At 43.2% G+C, this 15,442-nt stretch overlaps 1 pseudogene; it reads right to left on the bottom strand.

The window, feature by feature from the left end:
* Window positions 1–8,719: 8,719 nt before the first annotated feature.
* On the bottom strand, window positions 8,720–12,315 carry LOC121587162 (annotated as a pseudogene).
* Between the last annotated feature and the right edge of the window lie 3,127 nt (window positions 12,316–15,442).

The following is a 15,442-nucleotide window of genomic DNA, read 5'->3' as shown; positions in this document are numbered from 1 at the left end:
TATCACATTTGCCTTATGGCAAGGTGCTCCATCATGCTGGAAAAGGCATTGGTCGTCACCAAACTGTTCTTGGATGGTTGGGAGAAGTTGCTCTCGGAGGATGTGTTGGTACCATTCTTTATTCATGGCTGTGTCCTTAGGCAAAATTGTGAGTGAGCCCACTCCCTTGGCTGAGAAGCAACCCCACACATGAATGGTCTCAGGATGCTTTACTGTTGGTATGACACAGGACTGATGGTAGCGCTCACCTTGTCTTCTCCGGACAAGGTGTTTTCCGGATGCCCCAAACAATCGGAAAGGGGATTAATCAGAGAAAATGACTTTACCCCAGTTCTCAGCAGTCCAATCCCTGTACCTTTTGCAGAATATCAGTCTGTCCCTGATGTTTTTCCTGGAGAGAAGTGGCTTCTTTGCTTCCCTTCTTGACACCAGGCCATCCTCCAAAAGTCTTCTTCTCTCTGTGCATGCAGATGCACTCACATCTGCCTGCTGCCATTCCTGAGCAAGCTCTGCACTGGTGGTGCCCCGATCCCGCAGCTGAATCAACTTTAGGAGACGGTCCTGGCGCTTGCTAGACTTTCTTGGGTGCCCTGACGCCTTCTTCACAACAATTGAACCTCTCTCCTTGAAGTTCTTGATGATCCGATAAATGGTTGATTTAGGTGCAATCTTACTAGCAGCAATATCCTTGCCTGTGAAGCCCTTTTTGTGCAAAGCAATGATGACGGCACGTGTTTCCTTGCAGGTAACCATGGTTAACAGAGGAAGAACAATGATTTCAAGCACCACCCTCATTTTAAAGCTTCCAGTCTGTTATTCTAACTCAATCAGCATGACAGAGTGATCTCCAGCCTTGTCCTCGTCAATGGAAATGTTTTTTGGGGATTAAATTCATTGTCATGGCAAAGAGGGACTTTGCAATTAATTGCAATTCATCTGATCACTCTTTATGACATTCTGTAGTATATGCAAATTGCCATCATCAAAACTGAGGCAGCAGACTTTGTGAAAATTAGTATTTGTGTCATTCTCAAAACTTTTGACCATGACTGTAGTTTGTCAGCAAATGGTACTATTGTTTGGAATAAATGCGTCAACTTGTAAAAACCTACAAGTACGTTCCGTTTCGCACATTTGTTCTAACCACTATAGGCATTGGTCTTTGAGCTGATTAAATAATATCAACTCATCCTTCTTGGTTTATGTCGCATAAAACCGTAATGGAATTGTTCACTCTCTCTCTTCCGAACCGAACAGCTGCACCAAGGTGCTAAAAGTGAGTTTGACTCGCTCAAACCGCAGAAGTTATTAAAACTGATGGTGTTCATGGCCTTAACTGACTTGCTATTCCGTGCAGAATATAACACTGCTAATTAAATACAAATGTTAACTTTTAGTTCTCTTCAGTTAGTGAAAGACAGCGAGATTGAAAGAGAAAAAGCTCCCTCTCTCCCCGTCTAAATGACTAACCGCCTACCAGAGTGTATAGGCATATTCAACTTTTCTTGTGACGTGTGGTAAGGTCGTAACCTAGACATTTGTAATCCCTACATCTTTCTAAACAATGTATGTTTTGTTGGGTTAATGTTAACATAGTAACCTGTACTGGTGTATCCCACTGGGCACACACTGGTTGAATCAACGTTGTTTTCACGCCATTTCAATAACATTACATTGAACCAACGTGGAATAGATGTTGAATTGACGTCTGTTCCCAGTGGAATGTTATCAGTGGCTACACATTGAGTTTAACCACGTCACAAGCTGACGTGATACTGGTTCCCTGTTGTGTAATACTGATAACAGCATACCACGTAATTCCCTTAGCGTGAGTAGTGATGATTATAGGAGCCGCCTCCCATATTGTACTGTCCCACACTATCATCCTATAGTCCCAAGGCAATGGTTATGTTTGTTATAGCCTTTGTTATGATGCAATTCAGCCACATCCAAAATCCTTGGATTTGGCAATTTTGTCACTTGGTGTTCAATGAGCTTAGGCTATTCTCCAAAACTAAAAAAATTAACTAAAAATATAAAATAGAAATCCCACTTTAAACTGAATAGACTGTCTGTTAATGAACTGTTTGTGGTCATACTTGCCGTTCGTGGTTTAATTTGTCTGTTGTGGTGTGATATTACTGATCCTTTTTTTCAACTTCCCCTCTGCTAGCGAGTGAAATTGTAAGTGATTGCTGATTCTTCTCCATAGCCGTTTGCGCCTTAAAACCCTTTAGGTGCATTCATTTTAATGCTTGTTCTAAGGTTGTACCCTAAAAGCAAGTTTGTGTTTGTACCTGTACCTCTCTATTCGGAATAGATGTACTGTTTTGCAGAATAATAGCCTACTAGGTGTAAACTGCTGTTGGCTCCTCCTGGTGATATTTTGGACATTGCTACTAAGTTTGTAACTGGTAACCTGGAGTTTCTGTATTATTGCCTCTCTCTCTGAGTCGAGGTACTGTTTTTGGTAACAAATGTAGCTAAATAGGCTGTCCAGTGTTTGACTGGTAGCCTACGGTTATTGAGCTGCTGCTAGCAATAGAGTATGGTCTGAATATCCACCCTATTGTTAAGAATTTTCTGCTAGTGAGTGCAAGGGGGGTTGCCATGCTCCCTCATCGAGACTAGATTTGACTTAGTCGTACATTTTGATTTAGACACTTATCTTAAGGTGATAATCTATAACTGTGGTGTCTCCAAGTACCCTTCTCATTGAGGTAGGTGTACACTTTCATTTTACCGAAGGAATGTTCAGTGTCAACTAATATCGCCATTGATTGTCCTGCCAGTAAGTGAAGTGAGGCTGAGCATCCCCACTTGCCTATACAACTGTGACTAAGATGTTTGTTTTGGCACTCCTGTAAAGGTGAACCTAACTATTGTGCCCACTAGTATCCATCTCTTTGTATTGGGCGTACTGTTTTTGCGTGTCCAAATTAGCATCGCTAATAGTCAAAGCCTATGCATGACAACCCCCTGGGCACACCCTGGTTGAATCAAATATGTTTCCACGTAATTTCAATGAAATTACGTTGAACCAACGTGGAATAGATGTTGAATTGACGTCTTTGCCCAGTGGGAAGGTACACAACCTTATTTATATAATAATTATAGGAGCCACATCCCATATCGTATTGTCCCACACTAACATCCTGTAGTCCCATAGTTTGGTTATGTATGTTATAGCTAAATGACTTGTAAATACTGTAGCTATTGAAATAGCTGTTCTATGATACAGCCTACAGTAGCAGCCAATGTGTGATGTTCCATGTAGACATACATTCCATGAGCCTTTTGAAAACATTAACCTTTTTAGCCACTTGTCCTTCAGACAAGTACACTATATATACAAATGTATGTGGACACCCCTTCAAATGAGTGGATTTGGCTATTTCAGCCACACCTGTTGCTGACAGGTGTATAACATCTAGCACACAGTCATGCAATCTCCATAGACAAACATTGGCAGTAGAAAGAGCTCAGTGACTTTCAACGTGGCACAGTCATAGGATGCCACCTTTCCAACAAGTCAGTTCGTCAAATTTCTGCCCCAGTCAACTGTAAGTGCTGTTATTGTGAAGTGGAAACATCTAGGAGCAACAATGGCTCAGCCGCAAAGTGGTAGGCCACACAAGCTCACAAAACGTCAAATTTCTGCCCTGCTAGAGCTGCCCCAGTCAACTGTAAGTGCTGTTATTCTGAAGTGTGCCACGTTCGTTGATGAACGGGTCAGACCAAGGCGCAGCGTGATATGTAAACATGTTTATTACATGAATAAACACACGACAAAACAATAAACCAACGACACGTGACGTCCTAAGGTACACACAACAAACCTCACACGGAACAAGATCCCACAACCCACTAGTGCCAATAGGCTGCCTAAGTATGGTCCCCAATCAGAGACAACGAGCGACAGCTGCCTCTGATTGGGAACCACACCGGCCAACATAGATCTAGACATACTAGACTTATAACATAGACCTACACCACATAGAAAATACACACCCTGACTCAACAAATAAGAGTCCCGAGAGTCAGGGCGTGACAAAGTGGAAACATCTAGGAGCAACAACGGCTCAGCCGCAAAGTGGTAGGCCACACAAGCTCACAAAATGGGACCGCTGAGTGCACGTAAAAATCGTCTGTCCTCGGTTGCAACACTCACTACCGAGTTCCAAACTGCCTCTGGAAGCAACGTCAGCTTAAGAACTGTTCGTCGGGAGCTTCATGAAATGGGTTTCCATGGCCGAGCAGCCGCACACAAGCCAAAGATCACCATGCGCAATGCCAAGCGTCGGCTGGAGTGGTGTAAAACTCACCGCCATTGGACTCTGGAGCAGTGGAAACGCGTTCTCTGGAATGATGAATCACGCTTCAATGCCCATGATTTTGGAATGAGATGTTAGACGAGCAGGTGTCCACATACTTTTGTTCTCAAATTATGAACGAATTCACTGTCCTTTTAACCAAATTCAAGCAGAAACTCATGTCCAACCTGAAGGAAAACACACCCAGATTGTAATCTAATCAACTAAATTTAAATGATAGGATTTAAACTGTCGCTCCTTCTTTGAACTATCTGCTGTCCAATGAACTGAATAACACAGTTTTCCTGTAACACAACCTGGTCTCAGATTATTTTGTATTATTCTGTACGTAAATTCGGGAGACTCCATTTAGTATGATATGTTACGTTTCGTATGGTATGTATTAATCTGTGGATGTCCATCATCCATTTTGTATGATATGTTACGATTTACAATTCGTATATGTTATGAATTGCAATTAGTACAATATGTTACGAAGTGCAATTCGTACAATATATTACGAATTTGCAAATTGTACAATATGTTACGAATTTGTAAAACGTATGATATGTTACGAATGACATTTTGTTGTTGCTAACGTTAGCTAGGTGGCTAAAGCTAACGTTGAATAGCTGGCTAACGTTAGCTAGGTTAGGGGTTAGGGTTAAGGTTAGTAGTTAGGTTAAAGAGTTAAGGTTAGGGTTAGGGGAAGGGTTAGCTAACATGCTAAGTAGTTGCAAAGTAGCTAAAAAGTAGTAAGTAGTTGAAAAGTTGCTAATTAGCTAAAATTCTCCATGATGAGATTCGAACACACAACCTTTGGTCTGCTAGACTTTCTCGAATATGCCTACCTATCCACTCCAACCAACCACCCTTCTTTAGTTTTTTGCCTTAAGTAATCTTCTGTCTTATGTAGGGCTGTTATGGTGAGATTCATGAAATGGGTTTCCATGGCGAGCAGTCGCACACAAGTCTAAGATCACCATGCGCAATGTCAAGCGTCAGCTGGAGCGGTGTATAGCTCGCCGCCATTGGACTCTGGAGCAGTGGAAATGCGTTCTCTGGAGTGTTGAATCACGCTTCATCATCTGGCAGTCCTACGGACAAATCTGTGTTTGGCGGATGCCAGGAGAATGCTACCTGCCCGAATGCATAGTGCCAACTGTAGAGTTTGGTGGAGGTGGAATAATGGTCTGGGGCTGTTTTTCATTGTTCGGGCTAGGCCCCTTAGTTCCAGTGAAAGGAAATGTTAACGCTACAGCATACAATGACATTCTAGATGATTCTGTGCTTCCAACTACGTGGCAACAGTTTGGGAAGGCCCTTTCCTGTTTCAGCATGACAATGCCCCCGTGCACAAAGCGAGATCCATACAGAACTGGTTTGTCGAGATCGGTGTGGAAGAACTTGACTGACCTGCACAGAGCCCTGACCTCAACCCAATCGAACACTTTTGGGATGAATTGGAACGCCGACTGCAAGCCAGGCCTAATCGCCCAACATCAGTGCCCGACCTTACTAATGCTCTTGTTGCTGAATGGAAGCAAGTTGCAGCAGCAATGTCCCACCATCTAGTGGAAAGCCTTTCCAGATGAGTGGAGGCTGTTATAGCAGCAAAGGGGGGACCAACTCCATATTAATGCCCATGATTTTGGAATGAAATGTTTGAAGAGCAGGTGTCCACATACTTTTGGTCATGTAGTGTATGTGACTGAAAATGTTGTTGTATTGTGTTGTATGATGCAAGAAACCACAAGACGAAATAAAATGCATTATTATTCCCATACCATTAACATTAAAGAGAGTCAGACAAAAACATATGCTAGCCTTTGCCTATTGGCTTAGCTTATACAAGCCTGTCTCAAAATACAACACTGCCCCTTTAAGATATAAAAAATGCTGTTTACCTGACTTGCTTATCAATGATGCCTAGAAATGTACATGTTTTGTGCTCTTGTAGGAATCAATCACTCCCCCATTGCTGACCAGAAATAACAACTCACTAACTAGCAAAGAATATGCACAAATGTGCACACGTGGCTACATACATTGATCTCAAAACAAGCGCAATAGAATCCTCCTCCGGTCTGCTCTGCTTAAAACAAAATCACATACTAAGTCTTGTGTTTTTGGTATGTTTCATTGAAAGCGGCTAATATTATGTTGATTCGATCACAATTCCCACAGTACAGGGAAACATTGATATTATAAACCACAGGTGTCAAACTCATTCCGCCGAGTGTCTGCGGGTTTTCGCTCCTCCCTTGATTGATTAATTAAGGTCACTGATTAGTAAAGATCTATCCTGACTAGCAGACACTAGGCCCTACATGTATTGAGTTTGACACCCCTGGTGTAAACTAACGGGGCAAACTCTAGTATAGCTCAATATCATGTGACTCTGCACGGGCTTGTATAAATCAGCTTAGAGGAAACATTGCTTCTGAAATCCGTTGTTTTGGACTCTGCGTGCTTGGAGAGTTCTCTGAAGACCGTTGGTTCCAGACAGATATGTAAGAGAGTTGTCCAGCTCGATCTCATATTCCCAGATTTTAATGTGAGCGTGTAATCTGTGTTTGTTACTTTTGTATCTGTTATTATTGGCTATCTTTCCCTTGAAAATTGCTGTCTCTATTCGTATTCAGGACATTCAAACTGCTTCTCTTTTTTCCATTTCATGAAATGCTATGGAAATACCCCACACATTTTCCCTTCCTTTCTTAGTTTGATTCCATTTAGCATTTTGCCAAAATCTTTATTATTCATTCATCCTGTACATTCAGCACATTATCCTGGTTTTTCTTAATAAATCTGTTGTTTATAAAGTATCTACTGTTCTCCATGAATGCGTTGCCTTGTCATTTAAAAGTACTCAATTGCCTTCAGATAGAATTATATGATAAGTTGTATTTATCCCTTGTTGCTAAATGATAGTTTCTTAATGACTCAGAACAAACAAGTGGTGCCCGATTTAATTCACATAGACACTCCTTTACACCTGGGAAGTGCGGGAAGCGTCAAGGGGAGGGAAATGGTATGGTAATGTGAACTGTGCTGCCATGAGACTTAGCACCAGTACCTGTGGTCTCTTCTGGTGAGTGACAGACCACCTCCCCCACCACCACCACCGCACTCAGGCCCTCCAGCCAGCGCTTCAGAGGGGCCGCATCACACCTGCACTCCCATGGGTTCTGCTGCAGGTCCACCTGGGAGGAGATAATGACAAAAGGAATGTGATTGGTGCTGTACAAAATTATACATATCTGGACTAGTCCAGTTAGATGCTCTTGGATTCCCTTTACAGACAGACTGACACACACATCTGTGCCCATACACTTAACACTTTACACACAAACACCTATACCCATACACACCGCCCCCACAACACACACCCTGTCTGCACACACACGTAACGCCAGGACAGCGGAGTCACTCACCACCTTCTGGAGACACTTGAAACTCCACCTCTTTAAGGAATACCTGGGATAGGATAAGGTAATCATTCTACCCCCCCTTACCCCACCCCAAAGAAAGAAACAAAAAAATATATATATTGTAAAATGGTTATCCCACTGGCTATAAGGTGAATGCACCAATTTGTAAGTCGCTCTGGATAAGAGCGTCTGCTAAATGACGTAAATGTAAATGTAAATGTAATAATCCCAGACTAAAGGGACCTGATTTTGGAAATGAAAATCTGGGATGGCCAACAACAACAAAAAATGTCATGGACCTATATTTAACAATAGATTTTCGCTATGGTCCTTTCAAATACTTAAAACACAGAAATTGATTTCCCCTCCTCAGTTTTCTTAATCTTAGCCTATCTAGTAATATTAGAATCACCCAAACTTGGTAGTCTAAACTGCTGCATGCACTTAATGGCCATGGGCATGGTTGGTCATGCAGGGTCTCATAAAAGGTCTTCGGCGAATCCGGGAGAAAATGAGTTTGGTACAGGGATAGACATCATTTAAAAATGCAAATCTGATTGGATACAGCGTTTGCTTATTGAAATATCAGCCTGAATTTAACTTCAGAGTTGATTTTTTTGTTTCTGAAGGCTAATCAGGGACATTTTCGGGACAGCTCTAGCCCGGGAAAGGCCACCAGAATCTGGGACTGTCCCCAGAAATCGGGACATCTCGTCACCCTATCCGGCCATTTACCATTGAAAAAAACCGTCACAGTTCCGGTCTGCTTAAGAATGGGGGGGGTTCCAATGGCCACCAATGCGATAGCAGCTGGGTCTTGTCTGCTTAGTTCATTGACTGTATATGAACCAGAAAAAATGAGTGAGTGGGATGTCTTGCTTCCTCTTCCATCTCTGACTATTCCTTCCTCTCTCTCTCTCTCTCTCCTTCCTTCCTTCCTTCCTTCCTTCCTTCCTTCCTTCCTTCCTTCCTTCAGATTAGTAGTCCTGCTTGCTCCAGTGCTTTATCAACATTAGGCACTAGTTGTCTCTCGTAGTCCCAGACCCTCTTGTCTTCATGCAGCTCTTCCTTGGTCAGTCCTCCTCGTAGGGGAACTCTGACATGGATGATATGACACACATTAGGAGGAACCTTCACTGTCTGCCCGAAGTTACGCAGCACAGAGTGGACCGACGTCTGCTCCACTGCCCTGGGGTCAGAGACACAGAAGGGTTGTTAGACAGAGTGGACCGACGTCTGCTCCACTGCCCTGCGGTCAGAGACACAGGGTTTGTTAGACAGAGTGGACCGACGTCGGCTCCACTGCCCTGGGGTCAGACACACAGGGTTTGTTAGACAGAGTGGACCGACGTCTGCTCCACTGCCCTGGGGTCAGAGACACAGGGTTTGTTAGACAGAGTGGACCGACGTCTGCTCCACTGCCCTGGGGTCAGAGACACAGGGTTTGTTAGACAGAGTGGACCGACGTCTGCTCCACTGCCCTGGGGTCAGAGACACAGAAGGGTTGTTAGACAGAGTGGACCGACGTCTGCTCCACTGCCCTGGGGTCAGAGACACAGGGTTTGTTAGACAGAGTGGACCGATGTCTGCTCCACTGCCCTGGGATCAGAGACACAGAGGGGTTGTTAGACAGAGTGGACCGACGTCTGCTCCACAGCCCTGGGGTCAGAGACACAGAAGGGTTGTTAGACAGAGGTCCTATTCTATTCTAACCTGGGTCGTACTTTCATCTTGTAAGGGTGGTAGATTCTAACCACAGCCCTATACTACGAACTCTGAGTTCAACTCGAGATGACCACACGCACTTCTAATAAGCTTTTTCACACCATAACCTGCTGAATTTGCAAGATAGCTTTTCTTTCATGCTGATTTTGGAAGAAATGTAAATGTGGCACTGACTCGCCTGTGGATTTATGTCAGCACTGTCTCAATGAAGGGTTCGGTGTTCGACTAGCCACCTGTGACATGCATGCGCAGTTACAAGTCTGCTAGAGTGAGCGGCAGGCGGACAAGCAATATCCAACGTCGTAATAGGGATGAAGCCTGAGCTGGAACGTGAACCAACCTGAAGCTGACTAGCTTTAGAAAACCCTAAGTATATCTAGCTAGCTTCTTAGTATACTACTCTGGGCAATACTATCATCTTGGAGGGGTGGTAGATTCTAACCTGGGCGGTACTATCATCTTGGAGGGGTGGTAGATTCTAACCTGGGCCATACTATCTTCTTGGAGGGGTGGTAGATTCCTAACCTGGGCGGTACTATCTTCTTGGGAGGGGTGGTATTTTCTAACCTGGGCGGTACTATCATCTTGGAGGGGTGGTAGATTCTAACCTGGGCCATACTATCTTCTTGGAGGGGTGGTAGATTCCTAACCTGGGCGGTACTATCTTCTTGGAGGGGTGGTAGATTCTAACCTGGGCCGTACTATCATCTTGGATGGGTGGTAGATTCTAACCTGGGCCGTACTATCATCTTGGAAGGGTGGTAGATGCGATAGTCTGGCTCCTCTCTGTAGATGTGCTCCATGATGTTGATCCCTGGAACATTCCTCCAGCGGGGCCGTTCAAACCTTCCACTGGGCTCAAACTGGGACTTAGGGAAGATGTGGTTCTCTATGAGGAACACTTCGGCCTGGGGAGATGCGGGTGGAGTGAGAGAAGGCGAAAGAAAGAGAGAATGAATTCAGATTTCTTTCCTTCATATCCAATCAATTTTTCTCACTGTCCACACTTTTATTGTGTTTTGACCCATATCAGATTTGCACACACACACTGATGTAGCATATGAAATAGCACGCAAACACAATGCTCATTTCCTGTCACTGTTTCTTTAAATGTTGGGGTGGTTATCTTGGTAACGGCAGGTCATGTGCAAAAACAAACACTTCAGAGCACAACAATTCTGATCTGAACATCCAGACTGAGGATGAGAACCACAGACGAATGTGGTATCAGAACTCAAAAGATAAGATTCCATGGCTGCTTTTACACAGGCAGCCCAACTATGATATTTTTTCACTAATTGGTCTTTTGACCAATCAGTTCAGTTCTAAAAATATCTGCTGTGAGAAGATCTGATGTGATTGGCCCAAAAAACGTTTAAAAACCAAAAACGCCAAAGATCAGAAATTCCTGTTTATACATTATCGGATTTGTATCAGATATGCCAAATAATTGGCAAAAAAATCTGAATTGGGATTCCTGTGTAAACACAGCCTAACATGCACACCACAAACATAATGATCTTCCTTAACACACATACACACTACTTCCCTGAGTCCTCCCCCTACCTTTGGGTGTTGCCTCTGAAGTACATCCATCATCTGGGGCAGGGTTTGATGCTGGTATGGAGTTATAATCTCATCTATGTCGTTCAGCAGTACATAGCGTGACTGATACATATGTCTGTAGACACAGTCATTCAGAGTGGTCAACTGGCCGTAGTAGTGGATGTCCCCTCCATGTTCACTGGGTTGCCACCCACGGGACGGGTTCATGTGTTGGTCGATACGCCAGGGCACCACCTGCAGTCAATCAATTAGTCAATTAATTAATCCTATCTATCTATCAATCCATCCATCAAATCAATCAATTCCTACCTCCACAAAGCCCTCCTGTGTATAACTCTATAGCAGTCTCTCCAGGTCTGGTCCACAGCTGGTGTTATACACCACAACATGCTGCACTCCCAACAACCTGCAATATAGCAATCAATTAATCAACCAATTGATCAATTGATCAATCAATTAACCAATCACTCAATCAATACCCACTTGTACATCTCCAGAGTCTGGGTGACCTGAAGCACGTTGTTATAATCACCAAATAAATTGGACCAACAGACAGTGAAGTTGAACTGAAACTCCTCTTCCTCCTTTTTCACAAGGTTCTGGATGCGGAGGAAGGATTGGTTCTGAGCAAGCTTGGTGTCAGCTTGTGTGGCGAGGGTCACGTGTGACGGGTTGCAGTCGGGAAGATTCGGACAAAGGACGTCGGTCGTCACGAAGGGGAAACCTTTATCCCAATACAGAACAGGGACACATATATTACAGTATAGGGAAAACTAAATCAACAAACTAATCAGCGAATCACCAAGCCCCTTATTTCATTAATTCAGGTGTTGATTCAGGTGTGTCAGTGCAGGGCTAAAACCAAATAGCAAATAACAGGTACCAAAGTGGTCAGAGTGCATCTGGACTTCAGCCTTCGTTCCATTAGCCCAGTGAGTCCCACAGTAGAACACACAGTACAGAGGCTGGACAGAGTCTCGTCTGAAGATACTGATGATGCGTACGGAGCATCCCGTCACACGATGTTCCTTGTAGGCCCCCACCATGAAGTGTTTGGTGTCGTTGACAGGCGTGATGGACTGGTCAGAGATGTGGCGTGGATAGAGGTGCTGGTGGTTGCCTGGCTGTGACCTGAGGAATCATGGACAGATGTTGTATTTCTACAGCAGAAATGTGTGTCCAATACAATATTTTCCTTTTGCCACTTTTATTGAGTTTCTTGATCGTACGGCATAGTCTTCACGGTACCTGAGCAATGTGAAGATGACGTAGACCATGACTACCAGAGCAGAAGCTATCAGTAGAGGAAACATACGCCTCTTCACCATCATGAGCCAGACCTGGGACGGTAGGTGGAGAGTGAGGTGACCTTTGAAGAGAAGGGAAAGTTAATAATGTAGTCGCACTTGCTCTCTGGCTGAGTTTACACAGGCAGCCCAATTCTGATCCTTTTTCCCACAAATTGGTCTTTTGACCAATCAGGTCAGCTCTTTTGCCCATAATTGGGCAAAAATTCAGAATTGGGCTGTAGAACTGTAGAACCCAGTTCCTACATTTGAATATAACCGCAACACCGCCCCCGTTGGCATTTCTGTATTTTCTGTAAATGTTATAACCTTGTATTGCTACCACTGTATCATCTAAGGTATTATCTAAGTGAGTTTCAGAGATTGTCAGAATATGAATGTCATCTGTTACTAGCAAATTATTGATTTCATTAACCTTGTTTCTTAAGCTACATATGTTAACGTGGGCTATTTTTAACATTTTTCTGGGATGCTTGATTATTTTTGTTGCTTTACTGGGAAGCTCAGCAGAGGTAGACATACTTGGGTTATTTTTATTAGTGCAGGGTGAGCTGCACACAGTGGACTTCCTACTAGGGCACACCACCTCAGTGCTAACAGTATTACTCTGGTTCATGGCATATGAGTATTGCATAGAATAGCTGTAGAATCAGCAGCGGCATTCCGGGCAGTAAGAGGGACATACATTAGGTTATTTACATTGTGTCTTCCAACGCCCCTAGGATAGTGTACATTTGCTGAATCATTATGACAACTCAGCGACACAATGGTAGGGATTAAATGAGCTAGACTTGGGTCATTGATAAGTAATTGTCTCAACACAGCTTTATCATGCTGTGAAAGGATCCAGGAACCCAAATGATTTGGGTGGATCCCATCCTCCTTGTAATAATAGCTTTGTTTCCAGAAGGTGTCAAAATGGTTAATAAATGTTACACCCACAAAGCTGCAATAGTCTCGTAGCCAGTTATGGAGGGCTAAAAGTCTGCTGAACTGTTCAATGCCATGATTTAGGGAGGGCAGAGGGCTAAACGTCTGCTGAACCGTTCAATGCCATGATTTAGGGAGGGCAGAGTGCCAGATATTATGGGGCGTTTGTTGTTTAACTAAGTATTTTGTATATAATTGTTGGTCTTGTTTCTCTCTTGTAAATTTAAATGCAACGAATTGTCCTTCAAACTACATAATTTCTCAGAATAAAGGAATCTTGAAAAAAAGTCCCCTCCCACGCCCTTCTGCCACCGCCAGCACTAGTGCACTGCTCAACTCATCCTGCATGGTTACTTCATCCAATTCCTATGCTGTTATACGACCGGGTAAGATGTATGATACTATACACCCTCTAATTAATATGACATTGTATGACTGCTATTCCATTCATAATATAACCTAACGTAACATAATATATCATACTAATAGGAGGGAACAGGTTTATGTATCAAATCCTACGAATTGCCCTGAGACCAGGTTGCAACAGTGATAGCAAAGAAGAAAATATACTTTTAATTGACTCCCTTTCATCTGTGGTTCTAGCTTGCTTAGCCTACAATCCCACTGGACAAAAACTGGTTGAATCAATGTTGTTTCCAATTCATTTCAACCCCCCCAAAATCTAAAAGTAATTAACGTAAAGGCATTTTATATTATTTTCACCCAACTTTTAAACTAAATCCTATGACATTGTGACATGTGTTGTTGATTTCACGTTGAATTCACGATAGTTGACAACTCAACCAAATGTCAATCAAAACTAGATGTTGAACTGACGTCTGTGCCCAGTGGGATGTGTGATGAGTGAGTGTGTTGATGGAAACTTTGGCTACAAGACAAACCAGCCTACAAATAAACACCTTGGTTGAACAGAAACAACGGCAAAAATGATTAATGCACAGATTATGGATGTGCTCACGTCAAGCAGACCTACGACAAAAATACATAGTAAAACATTAGTGTGGGGATCTATTTTCTCATAACTGGAGGGATGAATAGCTTAGAAGGAATGCATTGGTGATTAAACATAGAAGGTTTATACTGTACTGATATTAATTGTTTCACATAACAAGCTGTGATTCATGTGAGGAACGTTAGGGGGTAGGATGAGAAGACTTGTATTTCTTACAGATAAGACATGTATTTCTTACCGATACGAACACTGCCTCTTTGTTGTCTGTGAACCGTTGTCTGTGAACCGTCCTTGAACGTAGGTACTTAGAGTACAGTGGAACGGTGTCTAGGGGAGATGACTCTACAGGTTGTTATGATAACAACTTATGCCTGGCAACAGTGTGCAACAGTGGAGCACCAAGGGCCTGGGACCAGCCGGTGCCCCAACGGATAGGCTCAGTCTCTACTCTGATTGGCCAGCAGGGAGTGGGAACAATCTCTGTCAGAGTATTTTAAGAAGAACTCATAACAATGGCTTAGTTCTCTGAGTGCCCTGCGTGGTATTTCAGTGGAACCGTATATACGAACATCATATTTACCATTGAAGTGGTTTGCATTAATTAAAATACTAGTCTATTTAGAAGACGTGTATTGACCTCTTTTGTTCCTAATACCAGATTTGAATTGACGCAACTTAACATTAGCCTAAAATCCAGAGCCTGTTATGCTAACATGCAACGTGTTTGCTGACATCCTACTCATTGTACTCTGTGTCATGCTAACCATGATAAAGAGTGGCAACACAGAGTGTCAAGGAGTGGAAAGATAACTCAAAGAGAATGGTAGGCTGCCTTCCCAGGCTAGCAATACATATGTCAATCTGTGCTTGAATTAGTGTAAATTAAAGTTTGCACTTTTTTGTTAGGTTTATTCCATTCCAATCTCCCATTGAAGCAGCCTGCTAAACTACAAACAGCACAGCTCAAATAAGTATTTCACCCATGTCAACAATGTAATCGCAATAGGCTACAGACACTGACTGACACTCTGCAGGAGACAGGGCTTTCATCGGCTGTGAAAGTTCAGCCAGCCAAGGTCAAAACCAGGACCAATCTCATCTCCAGCTGGCTCTACATGGAGCGCCACTACCAACACCCTCCGTAACTCAGAACTAGCACTCTCGTTCTCAGCAGCAGACCCTTATAGAAAATCC

The sequence above is a fragment of the Coregonus clupeaformis genome, unplaced genomic scaffold (genome assembly GCF_020615455.1).
Source record: "Coregonus clupeaformis isolate EN_2021a unplaced genomic scaffold, ASM2061545v1 scaf0422, whole genome shotgun sequence".
NCBI lineage: Eukaryota > Metazoa > Chordata > Actinopteri > Salmoniformes > Salmonidae > Coregonus > Coregonus clupeaformis.
The sequence above is the reverse complement of the archived record's forward strand: the minus strand, read 5'-3'. Positions and strand labels throughout refer to the sequence as shown.